The following is a 19919-nucleotide window of genomic DNA, read 5'->3' on the forward strand; positions in this document are numbered from 1 at the left end:
TCAAGTGAAGACCACAAGTTTATGGAGCTGGTCACCAACTCAGTAAAGCAAGTTGATAGCCATTACCAGATCAACTTACCCTTGAGGAAAAAGGAGGTTTGCATGCCGAACAACAAGAGATTTGTTGAGCAGCGTGCTTTGCACCTGAAGAGGGGGCTTCATAAGGATGCATCTTATCACAAAGGTTATGCTGAGAGAGTGCCTACAGGTGAACTGGAACATAGTGATGGCAAGCTCTGGTACATCCCGCACCAAGATTCAGGAAGGAATCAGTGGTGATAATGGCGAATGTGGAATCAATGTTTCACCAGGTGAGGGTGTCGCCTGAAGACACTGATTTGTTGAAATTTCTCTGGTGGCCCGACGGGATCTTAATCAAGACCCCACTGACTACAGGATGTTGGTGCATCTCTTTGGGGCAACGTCGTCTCCCAGCTGTGCCAATTTTGCCCACAGGCAATGCGCAGAAGATAATAAAGAACAGTTCAGCCAAGAAACCGTTGATACAGTTTTACATTGCTTCTATGTTGATGATTGTCTGGTATCGCTGGCCTCAGAGGAGGAAGCAGTTTCTCTCTATCACAGCCTTGTCTCCGTCTGTGCTAAAGGAGGATTCCTGCTTACAAAATGGATAAGCAGTATACGTGATGTTCTGGCTGCAATACCTGAAAGTCACGGAGCTAAGGATCTGAAAAGATTGAACTTGGACCAGGATTTGCTACCAGTGGAGAGAGTACTTGGTGTGAAATGGTGCATTCAGTCCGATACTTTTAAGTTCAAAATTGTGATCAAGGACAGACCACTCACCAGAAGAGGAATTCTCTCAACAGTAAGCTCAATCTTTTTTCTAGGAGTCTTGAGTCCGGTTGTGTTGTCTGTTGTTTGCAGGAGAGCACTGAGCTGGGATGACATAATTCCAGCATCAGTTGCTAAGGAGTGGATAAATTGGCTGCAGGAACTCTACCACCTAGAGGACTTGAGTGTCGTGAGGTGCCTGAAACCCCTTGACTTTGGAGAACCAACCAAGGCACAGTTGCACCATTTCTGCGACGCAAGTGACGATGGCTACAGAGTAGTGACTTACCTGTTGTCACGTAATACACACTCACAAGTCCACAGTGCTTTTGTCATGGGAAAGGCAAGAGTAGCTCCTTTGAAGTCTGTCACCATTCCCCGAATGGAGCTTGTCGCTGCCACCATGGCAAGTCACATTGATGTTATGTGGAGGAAAGAGCTACACATGGATCTTCAAGAATCTGTGTTTTGGACAGACAGTGAATCAGTCCTTAAATACATCAGGAATGAGACTTCCAGGTGTAGAGTCTTCATTGCCAACAGTGTTTCAGAAATCCTCAAGGCTTCACAACCCCCACAGTGGAGGTATGTCAATTCTGCAAGCTACCCAGCTGATTTGGCCTCTAGAGGTTTGAAAGTTGATGCATTTGTCAAGAACTTGACATGGGTGTCAGGTCCACACTTTCTCCTTTAACCGGAGAATGAGTGGCCTGTCAATCCTGGGGATGTTCATCAACTCTCATCAGATGACCCTGAGGTCAAGAAAGCTGTTGCAGTGAATGCTGTACAGGCCGGAGGAAAGACAGATGCTGTGACTCGCATGATCCATTATTTCTCCTCTTGGACTGATCTGAGAAAGTCTGTTGCTTGGGTCTTGAGGTTTAAGAGCTGGCTCTTGTCATGTTGCCTGAAGAGGAGAAAGTTAAGCATGACTCTTGCACAGTCCAACTTGGATGTAACACAAAGAAAATGTTCATTGAAGAAAGATATGGATGCCTTCAAGAAGGAGACAATTCCAAGTTGCCTATCAGTAAAGGAGATGGAGAAAGCTGAACTGGAAATCATCAAGGTCTGCCAAAGGAAGCAGTTTCCAGAGGAGCTCTCCAGGTTGCAGAAAGGCAAAAGTGTGAAGGGTTGTAGCTACATCTATAAACTCTGCCCCCTGGTTGAAGGTGATGTCCTGAGAGTTGGTGGTCGGCTGAGCAGGTCTTCTATGCCTGCCGAGGCTAAACATCCCATAATTCTGGCTAAGGATTTCCACATCTCAGACCTAATTCTTCGGCTTATTCATCAGGAAATGGGACTGGGTGGCCGTAACCACATGTTGTCCAAACTAAGGGAGAGGTACTGGATCCCTGGTGCCACTACAACCATAAGGAGAGTTCTATCCAAGTGTGTCATCTGTCGAAGATTGAATGTTCAGCAAGGGTCCCAGCAGATGGCAGACTTACCTTCTGAAAGGGTTTCCCCAGACGAACCACCATTTACTCAAGTCGGAGTAGACTATTTTGGACCATTTGAAGTGAAGAGTCGAAGAAGCGTCGTAAAGAGCTACGGTGTCATTTTTACCTGCCTGGCCATGAGAGCAATCCACATCGAAGTCGCACCTTCACTAGACACAGACTCCTTAATAAATGCACTCAGATGTTTTATTGCAAGTGTGGTCAAGTTCTGGAGCTGCGGTCTGATAATGGGATGAACTTCATACTAGCAGAGCATGAGTTGAAAACAGCCATTGAGCAATGGAATCAGTCCCAGATTAACGATGTACTCCTTCAAAGGGGAATTAAGTGGACTTTTAACCCTCCAACCGGCTCGCATCATGGAGGACTTTGGGAAAGGCTAATAAGATCAGTCAGGAAAGTTCTCAACTCCACTTTGAATGTGCAAAACCTTGACGAAGAGGGCCTTCATACAGTTCTTTGTGAAGTGGAAGGCATCATCAACAGCAGGCCAATTACCAAAGCATCCACAGATCCTAATGACTTGGAGGCACTGACCCCAAACAACTTGTTACTTTTGAAAACCTTACCATCTTTGCCACCAGGCCACCTGGGTCATGGGGAAAGTCCTTCAAATATTTCCAGACAAAAGAGGATTTGTGGGCCAGGCCGGCATTAAAACAAAGAGAAGCTGCCTAGATCGGCCAGTAACTAAGATCTGTCTACTACAGGAGGCTGAAGATGTATAATTAGTGGCCGCTGTACATTGTGAGACTTTGACCTCTCCCTTGGCTTTGCTTTTGACTGACAGGCATTCTGACTAAGCCAGGGTAGTGGTACCCTATGGCCTTACTGACTTTGACTCAGGAAGAAAGAAGACAATGCAGTTGTGGAATGTATGGACTTTGAATATTATGTTTTGATTGTTTTATGTCTCCTGTCATATTTGAATAATGTAAGTAATCATTATGTGTAATAACTTAATAATTAGGGGCTGGTTATGTAGGAGCCATAAATGAGTTAATTCTGAAATAAGTACATTTTTATTATATTAAGTTTTGATGGTATATTTTGGTATTCTTATTCATTTGTGTTCGGGATTTTGTTGTTTATTATTCTTAAGTTATCGCAAGGATTATGGAGATTTGGGTCACAATGGATATGGGCGGTGATAATCATAGTTAATAAATTCACCTTTTCACCTGTGTGGGGGGGAAAGAGGGCGAGTTGGGTCGCTGTATTTTTTGTTGATCGCATTTCTTTTGATCGCTGTTATTACTTTAAGTATAGTTTGTGCACGTTATAATGACTTGATTCTTTTCATTAATAAATCTTTCAAACGTACTTTTGGATCTCAGCGAATCTTTTGTAAGCGCGTCTCAGATCATCCAGGCTCAACCTCGGCCTCTAAGCGACTTTAAAGTTTGTTTCAGTCATTACACAAACACTTCAGTTTTTTTGTTTCATTTTAGTTTTTACACAATGAGAAACATACAGTGATTTATACTGACTAAGTGGATCGGATTAATGAGATTATAGACACAATAACATCCGACTCACACTTTTTCTTTGATGTTAAATCACGATAATGTTCTTCAGCACAGTTACTGAGATGCAGGTTCAACTGAGAAACTACATTCAGTCAAACTGTGACTCTATGATTTAACACTTGTCTTTGCTTTTAGGAGACTTGTTCATGTCAGTCCAGGAAAAATGAGGCTGAGGCAACACACTGTGTGTGTAACTTTGTGTTGTTGCTCTTCAATAGTCATATTGTACTGCATTTATGTGTTGAATTGTTTTCATCATAACTTATCTAGTTGAGTTTGTGATACGTCTGGGCTCCTATCAGCCAATAAACTATCAGAAGGAGGTCATTCTAAATGACAATGATATTAAAGTTTGAACAGGTAGTGAGGATGTTTGTTTATGACTTCCTCGACTTGTATTTTACACCATGTTGTCCAGTGTTTGCACTCTTTATATTGTAGTGAGGATGACAGTTGCACCTGTTTAGCTGACCGTTTAACACATACACACTCCTCTGGTCTTCACATATGCTGTGACAAACATTGCCTACAACCCAAACATAGGTACTTCAATTTATAAATAGAGTAACCAATTAGACTTCTGGGCTGTGTGAAGTTCATCCTGGTTGACAGGTGTTGCAATAGACAATTGTTGACAAAAAATGTCCCACAGGTTTTTTCATTGCCCCAGTGAGAGGAGCCTACCACTTTGAGTTCTACATAAATGCAGGTGGGCGTGATTCACACGTTGTGTTTGTGAAGAATGCACAGCACATTTTTATTGCGTGGGAACATCAGCCATCCCACTATGGAAGCTCTGCTAATGGCGCCACACTGCTTCTAGAGGTTGGAGATGTTGTGTTTCTGACAGCGAAATGATTGTGGCAGATGACATCTCTGACTGCCCTTCCATCCTGCATGTCAGCTGCAGGGATGGGGTCTTCATCAGCCTCTATTTGTAGGGCTGGGTGTTGCTCTCCTCTAATTGTGGCAATATTATGGAGAACAACACATGCCACAATAATGTTGCAGGCCCTCTCAGGGGTTACCCTGAGGTGATGTAGGCACTGGAAACGGGCTTTCAACAGGCCTATGGTCATCTCCACCCGAGCTCTGGTCCTGCAGTGGGCCACACTGAAGCATTGCTGGGGGCCTGGCTCAGGGTCAGGGTAAGGGGTCAGCAACGTTGGCCGGCATGGGTACCCCCTGTCACCCAGCAGAAAGCCGTCAAAGTGTCCTGTAAAGTATAGTGGATACTTTGAGTGTGTCAAAGGAGAGAGACAAGTGAATTATATTGAACAAAGGTCTAGGCTACTTACCATGTTCCATTCTGTGGCTTACAGTAGACTCACGGTAAATCTGTGAGTCATGCACATACTTTGATGTTAAATCATGATAATGTTCTTCAGCACAGTAACTGTGATGCAGGTTCAGCTGAGAAACTACATTCAGTCAAACTGGGACTTTACGATTTAACACTTGTCTTTGCTTTTAGGAGACTTGTTCATGTCAGTCCAGGAAAAATGAGGCTGAGGCAACACAATGTGTGTGTAACTTTGTGTTACTGCTCGTCAATAATCAAATTGTGCTGCATTTATGTGTTGAATTGTTTTCATCATAACTTATCTAGTTGAGTTTGTGGTACATCTGGGCTCCTATCAACAATCCACAGTGGGTTTTGTGTTATTTGTTAAATTAAAGAGTATTTCCTGTATCTCAGCTATAGTGGAACAATTTCCAAGGTAGTTGATCGTGTAGTAAAATAAAATGACTGAGCTGGACTTACAGAAGACTGAGCTGGACAAGCTAAAGCAACTACTTCAAGGTATTTTGGGGAGAACATCAGGGCTCAGATAATGTCTAATTAAAGTGTCTCATTAAGTCTAATTTGACTTAATACTCGTGCTTGTAGGTTGTTCACTTGTTCTCCATTGGAAGGCGAAAGTTTAGCTAAAGATTCCCATAAGCCTTTTTTCACGGCTTGTATCATTTCCGTGTAATGTCACTGAAATGGAACTTTTCACCGTTTTTAGCTACAATTAAATTTTTATTTGCATTAAAATTGTGAAGTTATCAAAATGAATTTTGAGCACAAGAAATACACAGTAATATTTCACAGACGTATTTTTGGGAAAGAAATTAAAAGTAAAGGGTCAAGAATGAAGTAAGAAAGGATTGGGAACTCACTTTTAACCCCCAGACTGACTCATGTATGTTCATGTGGCCGTTTTTGATGGTGTTGTTACATCGAAATGGCAAAGTTAATGGTTGACGTAAAAAGTTAAAAAAACCGTTAGTCATTTTAAATTCCCGCGGCAGCTGCATAGGTAAAGTTTTACACAAAAGCATGCATATGAAAGTGTTTTATGAAGGAATAAAGTAAAAATATTTTCCAAATATAATATCTAAACATCCATGGCCAATGTGAATTCAAATCTGCCCCAAAACGCATGTAGTCACAGACAGTCCTGAAATACTTAACTCAAGTTTTTAGAAATCCAGCTGAATCAGTGTTTAATGAGAAAGCTAAGGAAATATTCAAATGTTTTTCTTCATAACAAATACTTTGAAATATCTCGATTCCTTTTCTTTCCTCACAAGGAGTTGCCCTTGTTCAAAGCTAGACAGTTTAATGAAGGTATTATGGTTAAGGACTCTTGCCCGTGTCAGTTAAGAGAAGCTATGAGACTGTGGTGAAGATCACATACACTGCTTCCTTATCATTTCTATAATGACTGTGCTGGTTTTATTGAAGAAGCAAATAGAAAACATGTTTATTAGTAATCTAACTTGTGTTCCTGTAAGTGTTTGCTTGTTTTAGGGCTTATCTCATCCTTTTTACAACCAGACAAAGGTCACTATATCCGACTTGCATTAACGTGTGTTATCAAAATGTGTCAATCAGTTAACACATTCATACCCGTTGGCTATGCCACTGGGAGCAATTTGGGGTTCAGTGTCTTGCCCAAGAACACTTCGACATGTAGACTGAGCTGGGGAATCAAACCGCCGACCTTCCAACTGAAAGAGGACAAACTCTGCCACTGAGCTACAGCCACCCATAAGTAACATCCATATGAATGGCAGGACCCAAGCTTTCCCAGCAGAACATTGCCAAAAGCATCACACTGCATCCGCAGGCTTGCCTTCTTCCCAAAGTGCATCCTGGTGCCATGTATTCCCCTGGTAAGCGACGCACATGCACCCAGCCTTCCACTTGATGTAACAGAAAACGTGATTTATCAGACCGCCTTCTTCTATTGCTCCGTGGTCGAGGTGTCTGATGCTCACATGCCTATTGTTGGCACTTTCAGCAGTAGACAGGGGTCATCATGGGCAGTTAGTTAGTGTGTCTGTTTTTTCAGTGTTGGTTTCCTGATAATGTGTGACAAAGTTATGAATGTTATCAAACTTATTTCTTCACGTGTCTCTGGTAATAATTTCTGGAAATGATTGATCAGCATAAGACACTATTTAAGGCTGGGATTAACAGAGAAACTACAGAGAAGAACTGCATAGACTGATAGACTGCCACTTTGAGAATGAAGATGACAACGAGTTTCCTACTGTTGCTGCTGATCTGCTCTCCCTCTGCGGTTCAGCTGCAAAAAGAGTCTGACAATGAAATTATTCCACTTGGAGAGCAAACTGAGCCCCAGAGAAGAGAACCAACAAATGCGTCCAACCACCAGCAGACGTGTGCACAAGACCTCCATGCTTTGCTCAGAGAGATGAGCGTACAGTAGAGTCATGCTACACCTAGAGTCATGCAGCTAACAAGGCTTAAAGAGTAACTTAACAATCCACAGTGGGTTTTGTGTTGTTTGTTGAATTAAAAAGTATCTCCTGTATCTCAGTTGTAGTGGAACAATTTCCGAGGTAGTTGATCGTGGGGTAAAATAAAAACTAACATGGGGGCATTTATTTCTCTTTTATAGCACAAGCCGCTAAACTGAGAGAACTGGATTTACAGAAGACTGAGCTGGACAAGCTAAAGCAACTACTCCAAGGTATTTTGTGGAGAACATTGGGGCTCAAATAATGTCTAATGACAGTGTCTCATAATATTGTACCACAAACTTAAATGATGCAAGGACAATAAACCCTGTCTAACTTATTTGTATCCATAAAATATCCATCAAATATGTTTTGATGACACTTTTTTTCCCAGCACAAACAGCAGAGCTGATCAGCATGAAAGGCAGGACAAATGTCACAGAAAACCAGGTGGAGGCTCTGAAGAGAGATGGAGAAGGTAAAACTCAAATGTAAACTATAAATTAAATGTTTGATTCGATACATTCTTGAAATGTGCATATTACAAAAATGCATCTTAAATATTGGATGGCACAAAAATACAGAAAATGTTGGCCACATTGCTCTCCCTCTCAGGCAAACAGGTGGCTTTCTCAGCCTCTCTTTTGGCTTCAGGCGGAGGGACTGTAGGACCGTTTAACACACACACACTCCTCTGGTCTTCAGATATGTCGTGACAAACATTGGAAATGCCTACAACCCAAACACAGGTACTTCAATTTATAAATAGAATAATCAATTAGACTTTTGGGCTGTGTGAAGTTCATCCTTGTTGACAGGTGTTGCAAAAGACAATTCTCCTTTGAAATTCACTCACAAAAAATGTCCCACAGGTTTTTTCATTGCACCAGTGAGAGGAGCCTACCACTTTGAGTTCTACATAGGTGCAGGTGGACATCCTTCACATGCTTCAGGTGCTATGTTGGTGAAGAATGGACAGCACATTTTTATGGCATGGGAACATCAGCCATCCCACTATGGAAGCTCTGCTAATGGCGCCACACTGCTTCTAGAGGTTGGAGATGTTGTGTTTTTGCGTCAGTGGGTTAACACAAGGATATATGACAATCAAAATCACCATAGCACCTTCAGTGGTCATCTGCTTTTCACCATGTAAGACAGAAACGGTCCCTCATCTTTTTCATCTGCCTAATAACCGTGCCCACACTGCGGCAGTGTGTCAGTACTCGTTGATAAAAGTATGTAATTTTTCTTTAAATAAAAACTGCTCGACAAAAAGTGGACAACAAAGTGAACAAAAACATGTTTTTAATAAGAAATGGTTTGTATTTTTTCTTTATCTACGTCTCTCTCTGGATTTGTATCAGATTCCACAAATTTAGACAGTGAGGAAATTTTGTTTAACATTTGATTGATGAAGTGCAGAAATTGAAGAGATACTTGTAGAAATGTTACTATCACACTACCTTGACATAACAGAGAACAGGTTTAGTACCTGCAAATTAAAGAGTCCTTTTTATAATTCATCCAGTATATGAAGAATGGAGGACAAAGCATCACAGTAACAATACTGTGTGCATATTTAATGTAATATATTATTATTGTGTTGTCTTCAATTTGAATAAAAGCAGGAACATGTCATTGTGTAACTAAGCTCTCTTTGCACTTTTCTTTAACATTTGCCAAAAGGTTTAACAACAGTTAAACCTAAAATCAAACAAACTGTAGGAGCCATAAATGAGTTAATTCTGAAATAAGTACATTTTTATTATATTAAGTTTTGATGGTATATTTTGGTATTCTTGTTCATTTGTGTTCGGGATTTTGTTATTTATTATTCTTTAGTTATCACAAGGATTATGGAGATTTGGGTCACTTTGGATATGGGCGGTGATAATCATAGTTAATTAATTCATCTTTTCACCTGTGTGGGGGGGAAAGAGGGCGAGTTGGGTCGCTGTCCTTTTTGTTGATCGCATTTCTTTTGATCGCTGTTATTACTTTAAGTATAGTTTGTGCACGTTATAATGACTTGATTCTTTTCATTAATAAATCTTTTTCAAACGTACTTTTGGATCTCAGCGAATCTTTTGTTATCGCGTCACAGATCATCCAGGCTCAACCTCAGCCTCTAAGCGACTTTAAAGTTTGTTTCAGTCGCTACATTTTGTCAACAAAAAAACGGCATAAGAAGAAACATCATCATACAGCGTGGCGGAGCAAGGATCTTGTGGAAGCGGAGGGAAAGTCAGCAAACATCAGAGATTAATCGTGAAGGTAGGCGCTGGCTGTTAATTATAGCTTTGGGAGACGAAGACAAAGCGAACTACAGCCAGGTAAGCCACACCGTTGATGTGCGTTTTTACGTTTAATATTAAAGCAAGGAATGCAGCTTGCATATTCATCGCTGTTTGTTCATTGGGAACAATAATGATGTTTTAATCAAACTCCATGCCGTCATATTGTGAATCTCCGCTTTGCCTCTTGGAAATGTCCGCTGCTCTGTTGATGTGGGAATGTGATGCGTGTCAAATGTATCGCCGCCTGCTCCGTGGATCTGTTTCAAATGCATAATGTATTGAAATGAATGAAAAGGAAATTACAGGAGGACAATGAGTAAAATAAATGCTGGTGTTTCAAATGTTGAAATGGAGTGTGAAAAAAGAGTCAGGAACGAAAAATCACTGTGAATAAAATTAGAGGGCTCATACCAGAAATGAAAGCACTGATGAAAGGAAAAGAAAATGCCTCACATGTGCGACCTCATTTGAAAAGTTTGATTAAACTGTGTGAAAATGCCGAATTGTCACATAACACATTGATTCCTTTACTCCCAGTGGATGAACAAAATAAACAAAATGAATGGTTTGCCAGCATTGTTAAATACAGCAACATATTTAAAGGGGATGTTAAACAATGTTCTGAGTGAATCTGAGGAATTGCAAAATAGCACCCTTGGTCAATCTGATTTTTCTGCAGCTAATGAAGGAGCACCTGAACTTCCCATTGTGGATGAACCTGAATTACCAATGCAAAATATGTCCATAAATGTGACAAATGAAATGCAAGATGATGTAAAACCAAGCGACAGTGTGTCAAATGTGGGAAGCAAAGCATCTAAATCACAAACACCTTTTGGAGGAAAATCTGCTGTTTCAACTACTTCCTCTGCACGTCTCATAAAAGAGGCCGACTTGGCAGCTTTAATGGCCAGACAAAAATTATTAAAGGCCAAACATGAACTGGAAGAAGAGGAGGAACGGCTAAGGAGAAAGAAGGAGCAGCTTAACATGGCTGAGGATATTGCAGCGCACACAGCAAAATTAGATGTTTTGCGAGCTCGGAGCATCCTAAGTGGAAAAACATCCATAACCAGGCATTCAGATGGGATGAATTCGTATTTGGAAAAAGGACTACTAAAACCACAAGCTCTCAATGCTCATGCTAACTCATTCATTCCACAAGTCTCAGAGAAACAAAGGGAAAATAAATATGGCCGCTTGGATTCAGGAACAAGGCCTAAGGAGGATGGTGCACCTCAGTTCATTCATTCTGCGCCTGTGTCACTTCAGGAATCCCAGCAACAGTCGGTAAATTACAACACTCAAGAGAATACACAAGATCAACATGGAGATGTCTTGAATGTAAATTTTGGATCAAAAAATGAGGATCAAAAGATGTTGAAATAACATAATGAGAAGCTAAATGAAATAACATCGCTCTTGATACAACAGCAATGCCTCTCATCCTTACCAAAGAGAGATTCCAACCTTTGATGGTGATCCATTGAAATATCATACATTTTTAAAGCTTTTGAGAACGGCGTTTGGAAATGACCAAAAAATTGCAGCTGCATATATGGAAAGAGCGCTTTCGTGGCCTCCTGTCAAAACAGAAGATGTAAAAGCTCTTCAAGACTACAGCCTCTTCCTCAGCGGCTGTTCCAATGCCATGGAAGAGGTGCAATATTTGTATGAGCTAGACATGCCTGCAAATATGCTCACCATTATAAGGAAGTTGCCTTACAAATACAAAGACAAGTGGAGGATGGTTGCCTGTGAGCTGCAGGAGAGGCATGGGAAAAGAGCTACATTCATTGACATCACTAATTTCATTGAAAGACAAGTTAAAATCTTAACTGACCCAGTGTTTGGAAACATACAGGACGGACCCTCAGTGACAATAAATAAAGGTGTAAACAATCTTAAATCACTGCCTCGTTCTGGAATCACAGGAACCAGCTTTGCAACCACCGTAACCCCTGTGGAAAATAAAACAAATGAAATCAAAGGAAAGGAACATGGCAAGGAGGACATGTCTGTGCTGTGGAGGAGGACACACATTGGATTTGTGTCCCCAGTTGGAGAAAGGAGCCCACAAAGAGAAGATAGGCTTCTTGAGGGAAAAAGGTGTCTGTTTCAGCTGTCTGTGTATTGGACACATCAGCAAAGACTGCAGAAAACGGCTTTCCTGTGAAAAATGTGGTCTCAAACATCCAACTGTGCTTCACATCACTCAAAAAGAAAAGGCGAATGACTCTGTTCCAGCAGGGAGGAAATCAGAGGTGTCAGTAGGCCGCACACTGGTGTCTAGTGGTCTTACAGGGTCTGGTGATCAGGACTGTAAACTTCCAATAGTTCCTGTGCAAGTAAAGTCAAAGAAGGGCAGCAAGATTGTTACCACCTATGCCTTCTTGGACCAAGGAAGTACAGCAGTGTTCTGTAGAGAAGAACTGATGCATGAGCTTGGCCTCACAGGAAAGAAGGCAAATATTCTCTTACGGCCATATTGTGTCAGGACTAGAGGTGGCTGGTTTAAAGTATGATGACATCTGTGATCTGCCTGAAACATACACACAGGAGAGTATGCCAGTCAACAGGGGAAACATCCCAAACCAAAGGGATCTTCAAGGATGGCCTCATTTAAAACATGTAAATTTGCCTGAAATTGATGCAGGGATTGGATTATTGATAGGGACAAATGTTCCTAAGGCCCTGGAACCACCGCAAATCATCCTCAGCGTCAATGATGGACCCTATGCAATCAGGACAATGCTGGGCTGGACTGTAAATGGACCACTTAAAGGAGGAAGTGGAAATGAAATGTATTGTGAGCTGCCAGAAGTGAGCAGAGTGTCTGTGGTGCATTTGGATGAACTTTGGCGGCATCAGTTCAGTACAGATTTCCCTGAGTGCAGTGTGGAGGATCAACCTGGAATGTCAAGTGAAGACCACAAGTTTATGGAGCTGGTCACCAACTCAGTAAAGCAAGTTAATGGTCATTACCAGATCAACTTACCCTTGAGGAAAAAGGAGGTTTGCATGCCGAACAAGAAGAGAATTGTTGAGCAGCGTGCTTTGCACCTGAAGAGGAGGCTTCAGAAGGATGCATCTTATCACACAGAGTATACTGCCTTCATGAATGATCTTGTTGCCAAAGGTTATGCTGAGAGAGTGCCTACAGGTGAACTGGAATGTAGTGATGGCAAGCTCTGGTACATCCCGCACCATGGTGTTTATCACCCTACCAAAAAGAAGATCAGAGTCGTCTTTGACTGTGGAGCAAGTTTTCAAGGGACATCGCTTAATGCTCAGCACTTACAGGGACCGGATTTGACAAGCTCTCTGATAGGAGTGTTGACAAGATTCAGGAAGGAATCAGTGGTGATAATGGCGGATGTGGAATCAATGTTTCACCAGGTGAGGGTGTCGCCTGAAGACACTGATTTGTTGAGATTTCTCTGGTGGCCCGACAGGGATCTTAATCAAGATCCCACTGACTACAGGATGTTGGTGCATCTCTTTGGGGCGATGTCGTCTCCCAGCTGCGCCAATTTTGCCCTCAGGCAATGCGCAGAAGATAATAAAGAACAGTTCAGCCAAGAAACTGTTGATACTGTTTTACATTGCTTCAATGTTGATGATTGTCTGGTATCGGTGGCCTGATGATGTTGATGTTCTGGCTGCAATACCTGAGAGTCACAGAGCTAAGGACCTGAAAAGATTGAACTTGGACCAGGATTTGCTACCAGTGGAGAGAGTACTTGTTGTGAAATGATGCATTCAGTCAGATACTTTTAAGTTCAAAATTGTGATCAAGGAGGGGGATCACGTGACCCTGACGAAGATGGCTGCATAGTCTGTTGGCTCCCACAACTTCGCGCATATAACGACCTCATAAACTACCCCAAACTTCTGCAAAGTCGATCTACAAATCAGACTTGACTATGTCAAAACCTCTGTCAGTCAAGGAATGTGACATTTTTACTAAAACACGCAAGACAAGCTCACAAAACACGAAAACAGCACCGTCTGTTGAGACAACTGAAGGTAACGACATGGCTAACATAGCCGATGTGCTTACTGAGCTAAAAGCACTCTGCTCCGAGTTCAGCTCGAAGCTCGACGGAATAGACAATCGTCTGGGCGAAATGGCGAACTCTATCACGGCACTAGAGAACAATTTGGTCGTCATAAAAAGAGACGTAACAGCCAACGAAAAACGTATTGAGGAAGCCGAGTCCCGTATAGCCACAACAGAGGAGCAGCTGGACAAAACAGAGTCGGCATTAGCCTCGGCTACAAAGCGGATTGCATACCTGGAAGCGAAAACCAAGGACCTGGAGAACCGCGGGAGGAGGAAGAATATTCGGCTGTTCGGTCTCAAGGAGGGGGCTGAGGGCAGACGTCCCCTTCTGGACTTCATGCACGACATGCTGCCACAGTGGCTGGATCTGAGTCCCGACAAGTTCCTCACACTGGAAAGAGTCCATCGTACACTGGCAACAGCAAACCCCAATCGGAACCGAGCTGTCCTCATCCGTTTTCTCAAGTTCCAAGATAAAGAGCTCGTCCTCCGTTCCACAAGACAACGGGACATCCTACACGATGGATCCAAACTCTCATTTGCCCAGGATCTTTCAGCTGAAACTATCCGGCAGAGACGTGAGTTCAACGACGTTAAGAAGCTGTTCCTCGACATGGGTACTTTCCGAGGGTTTCATCTCCATCCATGCAAGCTGAGAGTGCTACATAACGGAAAGATTCACCTGTTTTCTTCGCCACAAGAGGCTGAGGAATTCCACCGGAATATTAACGCCGGATAAATCACACATGGCCAAGTTTGAACTGATTGCTTTATACAAGAGGGGGTGAGTTTTCATATATATAAACACGAGCTTACCATCCCAAACTCTACCAGGATAAATTACCATTTGATTTGCTCTGCAACAGCGAACAATATAGATAATTGGCAGGCTAAGGGCATATTGGACATTATTATTGAACTGATGTAAATGGAGGGATGCTTATTATTTGACTGCTATTTTTTTTAAATTATTTTAAATGTTCAGACCAGCAGAGTGGGCAATTAGACCGGCTTTTGAACCGCGGGTCTCAAGGCATAAATGGTAAGGGAGTAATTTACAAGCAGACTCCTTGACTGATATTTGTTTGACGACAATCTGGTCTCGGTTGTGTTTTAAACAATACGAACTGAGAAATTTGGTTTTCTATCCTATACATCAGTTTGTCTGGACACTGATAAGGAGAAATTATCTCTTAAGTATTTTTATTTATCTTTCTACTAATTTTAAAGCCCACATTCTATATGCGCTATGCTGTGGAATTATATATTTGTTCACCAATAATGATGTTTAAACCCATATTTATCCACATCTGTCATATTAGTGCTCAGTTTAGTCATCCCTATCAATCCTTTTTTTGTTCTTCTTTAATACAATCAGATATATTTTGTCAAATACATTGCGCGTTGTTGATGGGTGCCAACCATCTGCCACACAAGTTAAGGGCCTTACTTACCACTATGGGGCTGCCTTGTCATTTGGGGACTAGGCTGTTGGTTTCTTGGGCGGGGGGAGGGGGGAAGGTCCCTCGTTTTCTACTTTTTATTTTGCTTTGTTTTTCTTTTTTTTCTTTTTTTCACTTCTCTTCTTGTCTACCTATGGTCAAATATCAGAAATACAACACACATACCTCATCCATAAAAATCTTCCTTTTATATTTAAAGAACAACACAATGACTGCGAGGGTAGATACGTACTAATTCGTGGGATGCTTTATGGCCAAGAACTCACACTGCTTAATATTTATGCACCAAACGAGGACTGCCCTAAATTTATGATAGATATGGTCACCTTATTTAGCCAATATAATACGGATTTCGGAATAATTGCTGGGGACTTCAACTGTTGAATGGACAGTAATTTGGATAGAACCTCACCCATAATATCCAATCCTAATGCATCACAGGCTCTAAAGATGGCCTCTAATGATGCAGGCCTCGTTGATATTTGGAGAGAATTTAACCCTACAGTAAAGGACTATACTTTTTATTCAGCTAGACACAAAACATACTCTCGGTTGGACTTTTTCCTCCTACCTCAGGACCATCTCTCCTCTATAATTTCTTGCAGTATAGGACCTATTCTTATATCAGACCATTCACCAGTTTACCTTCAATTATCCCTTCCTCAACAAACACACCAAACTAAGTATTGGAGATTTAATTCATCACTTCTAACAAACAATGAAGCTTGCAACAACATAAGACAATGGTTGGAACAATATAGACAGGACATTGCAGCTTCCCCTGTTACTCCTGCAGTGATGTGGGATGCAGCTAAAGCTGTGATTAGAGGTCATCTCATCTCATACACATCTGCAAGAAAAAAGGCAGTTACCAAACAAACCGAACAACTTAAAAAGGAGCTCATTGATTTGGAACAATCTCATAAACAATCACCTACAGAGGAAAATATGAGGAGGCTAAAAGCTGTTAGAACTAATCTTAATCATATTCAAACTGAACATATCAAAAAACTTCTGTTTTTTACTAGACAACAATACCACGAGTATTGTAATAAGCCGAGCAGTCTCTTAGCCTATCAGCTTAAAAAAGAAAGGGCCGATCGTACAATAAAATGCATACGTGATACTACAGGCCAATTGAAATATGACACACAATCAATGAAGTCTTCATTCCTCGATTTTTATACACAGCTGTATGCATCAGAAAACCCATCTGAACCAGATATCCACACGTTTTTAGAAAAGATATCTTTGCCCTCAATCTCTGAAGAAGATAAGGAGCAGTTGAACTCTCCATTTACCGCGGAGGAGGTGCTGCGAGCAATTATGTCACTGCCCTCCGGAAAAACTCCCGGCTTGGACGGGTATCCTGCAGAATTTTATAAGGCCTTCTGGCCTCAAATTAAGCCTCTTTTTATGCCCATGCTCACAGATTTTTTTGACAGTGGAACCCTCCCAGAATCAATGAAGACAGCTGCAATTACATTGATACACAAACAGGACAAAGATATCACAGAATGTACCTCATTCCGTCCAATTTCGCTACTCCCAGTTGATGATTTTAAGATAATTTCAAAGTTAATTGCACATAGATTAGAAGACTTGTTGCCCCAGCTCATTAACCCCGACCAGTCTGGTTTTGTAAAGGCGCGATATGCCTCTGATAATATTCGGAGACTATTAAACATAATTGATCACTCGACCCTATATAATCGACCAGAGTTAATATTATCGCTTGGCGCAGAAAAAGCGTTTGATAGGGTTGAGTGGTCATATTTATTTTCTGTCTCAAAGAAATTTAATTTTGGCGATAAATGTATTGGATGGATCAAGTCTATGTATAGCAACCCACAAGCTCAAATATGTATAAATGGCACTCTCACAGGAAAATTTAGTTTATATAGAGGATGTTGACAGGGGTGTCCATTATCCACTTTCCTATTTAATTTGGCAATTGAACCCTTCGCAGAGGCCATAAGGACTAGTAAAGAAATTTTTGGAATTGAAATTGAGAAAACTGAAAATAGAATTTCATTGTATGCCGACGATATTATCTTGTACCTAACTAGCCCAGAGAGGTCAATTCCTGCAGTCCTAGATCTCATCGACAAATTTGGAAGGATATCAGGCTACAAAATTAACTTAACGAAATCTAATGCCTTTTTATTGAACCCATCAATCTCTAGTGAACTCAAGACCATCTCACCCTTTACTTGGGCACAGAGTGGATTCAAGTATCTGGGGGTGAACGTGTCTCCCAAACTTGAAGACCTGTCTCACATAACCTACTACCCATTACTCAAAAAGATCAAAGAAGAGCTGGAACATTGGAATTGACTTCCCATTTCCTTCCTCGGCCGGATTAATGTAATTGAAATGAATATACTGCCCCGTTTTGGTTACTTGTTCCAGTCACTTCCTTGCTATTTAGACAAAGCATTTTTTAAATCCATAAACAAACTAATGAGCTCTTTTATTTGGAAGAATTCCTCACCTAGAATAGCTTTCAAAACTTTAACTAAGTCTAGGGAGAAAGGTGGACTGGGACTCCCGGACCTTCAGTTATACTACTGGGCCGCCTAGACAAAAGGCCTGATTAGTTGGGTACAAAAACGAAGAACTGCTCACTGGACAGATATTGAAGAAGAACTTTGCTCTCCTACCAGTTTACTATTTATTAATAACATAAATGCCCTTCATTCAGTATCAAAAACCTATGTAATTCATAACACTCTTAGGGCTTGGCAGGACGTAAAGAGATTTTGTGGATCTTCTGCAGGAATCTCTTTGCTAGCTCCTCTATCCTCTAATCCAGACCTGCGTGGAAAGAATATGGTATACATCAGTTTCAACATCTGTTTACTGAAGGCTCCCTTAAATCTTTCTTAGATTTGAGATCAGAATTTGGAATTCCCAAACAGGAATTTTATATATATTTACAAATTCAGAACTTGATTACTACTCTGAAAAGAGCAGGACATCTGCCTCTGGGGTTGTCAAGGATGGAGGAGATTCTGGACAACTCCACATCATTGAAAAGGAAAATTTCGTCAATCTACAGTGCTCTGTTAGAAAATCATAGTTCCTCCTTGACACCTCTGAAGGCTATATGGCAAAAAGATCTGGGATGTGATCTTAGTGGTGACCAATGGGATGTTATGTGTCAAAATGTCTTTACTGCACTGTCCTGTAATAAAATAATTGAACAAAATTATAAATTTATGCACAGGATGTACCTTACCCCACTACGTTTAAGTAAGATATATCCTAACTCTTCCTCCAGATGCCACCGATGTAAAACATGTACAGGGTCTATCATCCATGTTTTTTGGGAATGCAGAATGTTAAAACACTTTTGGAAAGAGGTGCATGATCTGACTGTTAAGGTGCTGAAAATTTCGTTGGACATTTCGCCAGTACGGTACCTCTTTGGTTCAGAACTGGATAGGACACTAGACCCCATGTCAACGAAGAGGATTGGCATAATATCATATATTGCTAAGAAGTGCATTTTGCTCAACTGGAACCAGCAAAGACCCCCAACATTTAATTTGTTCAAACAAATTTTGAACGATACACTACAACTGGAACAACGCACCTACACCTTAAAAAATAAGGGGGAAATCTTCCTGAGAACTTGGGAACCTCCTATGGACCTCTGACCATTCACCTCGCCTGATTGGATGTGCTTTGAGACATTTCTACTGTGATGACCATACTGAAACTATGACTATTATTATTATTATTTACTATTATTGTTTTTTTTGTTTTTTTGTTTGTTTGTCTGTTTGTTTTCTCTCTCTACTCTATTCTAATGTTTTGTCTTTGTTTTTCCCTTTAGACATTATTATTTTATTTCATGTTTACTATTTGTGTACCTGTTTTCAAGAATCTGTGTTTTGGACAGACAGTGAATCAGTCCTTAAATACATCAGGAATGAGACTTCCAGTTTTAGAGTCTTCGTTGCCAACCGTGTTTCAGAAATCCTCAAGGCTTCACAACCCACAGTGGAGGTATGTCAATTCTGCAAGCTACCCAGCTGATTTGGCCTCTAGAGGTTTGAAAGTTGATGCATTTTTCAAGAACTTGACATGGGTGTCAGGTCCACACTTTCTCTTTCAACCGGAGAGTGAGTGGCCTGTCAGTCCTGGGGATGTTCATCAACTCTCATCAGATGACCCTGAGGTCAAGAAAGCTGTTGCAGTGAATGCTGTACAGGCTGGAGAAAAGACAGATGCTGTGACTCGCTGGCCATTATTTCTCTTCTTGGACTGATCTGAGAAAGTCTGTTGCTTGGGTCTTGAGGTTTAAGAGCTGGCTCTTGTCATGTTGCCTGAAGAGGAGAAAGTTAAGCATGACTCTTGCACAGTCCAACTTGGATGTAACACAAAGAAAATGTTCATTGAAGAAAGATATGGATGCCTTCAAGAAGGAGACAATTCCAAGTTGCCTATCAGTAAAGGAGATGGAGAAAGCTTAACTGGAAATCATCAAGGTCTGCCAAAGGAAGCAGTTTCCAGAGGAGCTCTCCAGGTTGCAGAAAGGC

General features: G+C 41.2%; 1 pseudogene; it reads left to right on the forward strand.

Annotated features, from left to right (window-relative positions):
* The first annotated feature begins 1783 nt into the window (after nucleotides 1–1783).
* LOC138589253 (complement C1q-like protein 2) lies at nucleotides 1784–8699 on the forward strand (annotated as a pseudogene).
* The last annotated feature ends 11220 nt before the right edge of the window (nucleotides 8700–19919 follow it).

Source organism: Semicossyphus pulcher, unplaced genomic scaffold (assembly GCF_022749685.1).
Source record: "Semicossyphus pulcher isolate SPU_LCO1_2020_fin unplaced genomic scaffold, fSemPul1.0.p SCAF_13, whole genome shotgun sequence".
NCBI classification, from domain to species: Eukaryota; Metazoa; Chordata; class Actinopteri; order Labriformes; family Labridae; genus Semicossyphus; species Semicossyphus pulcher.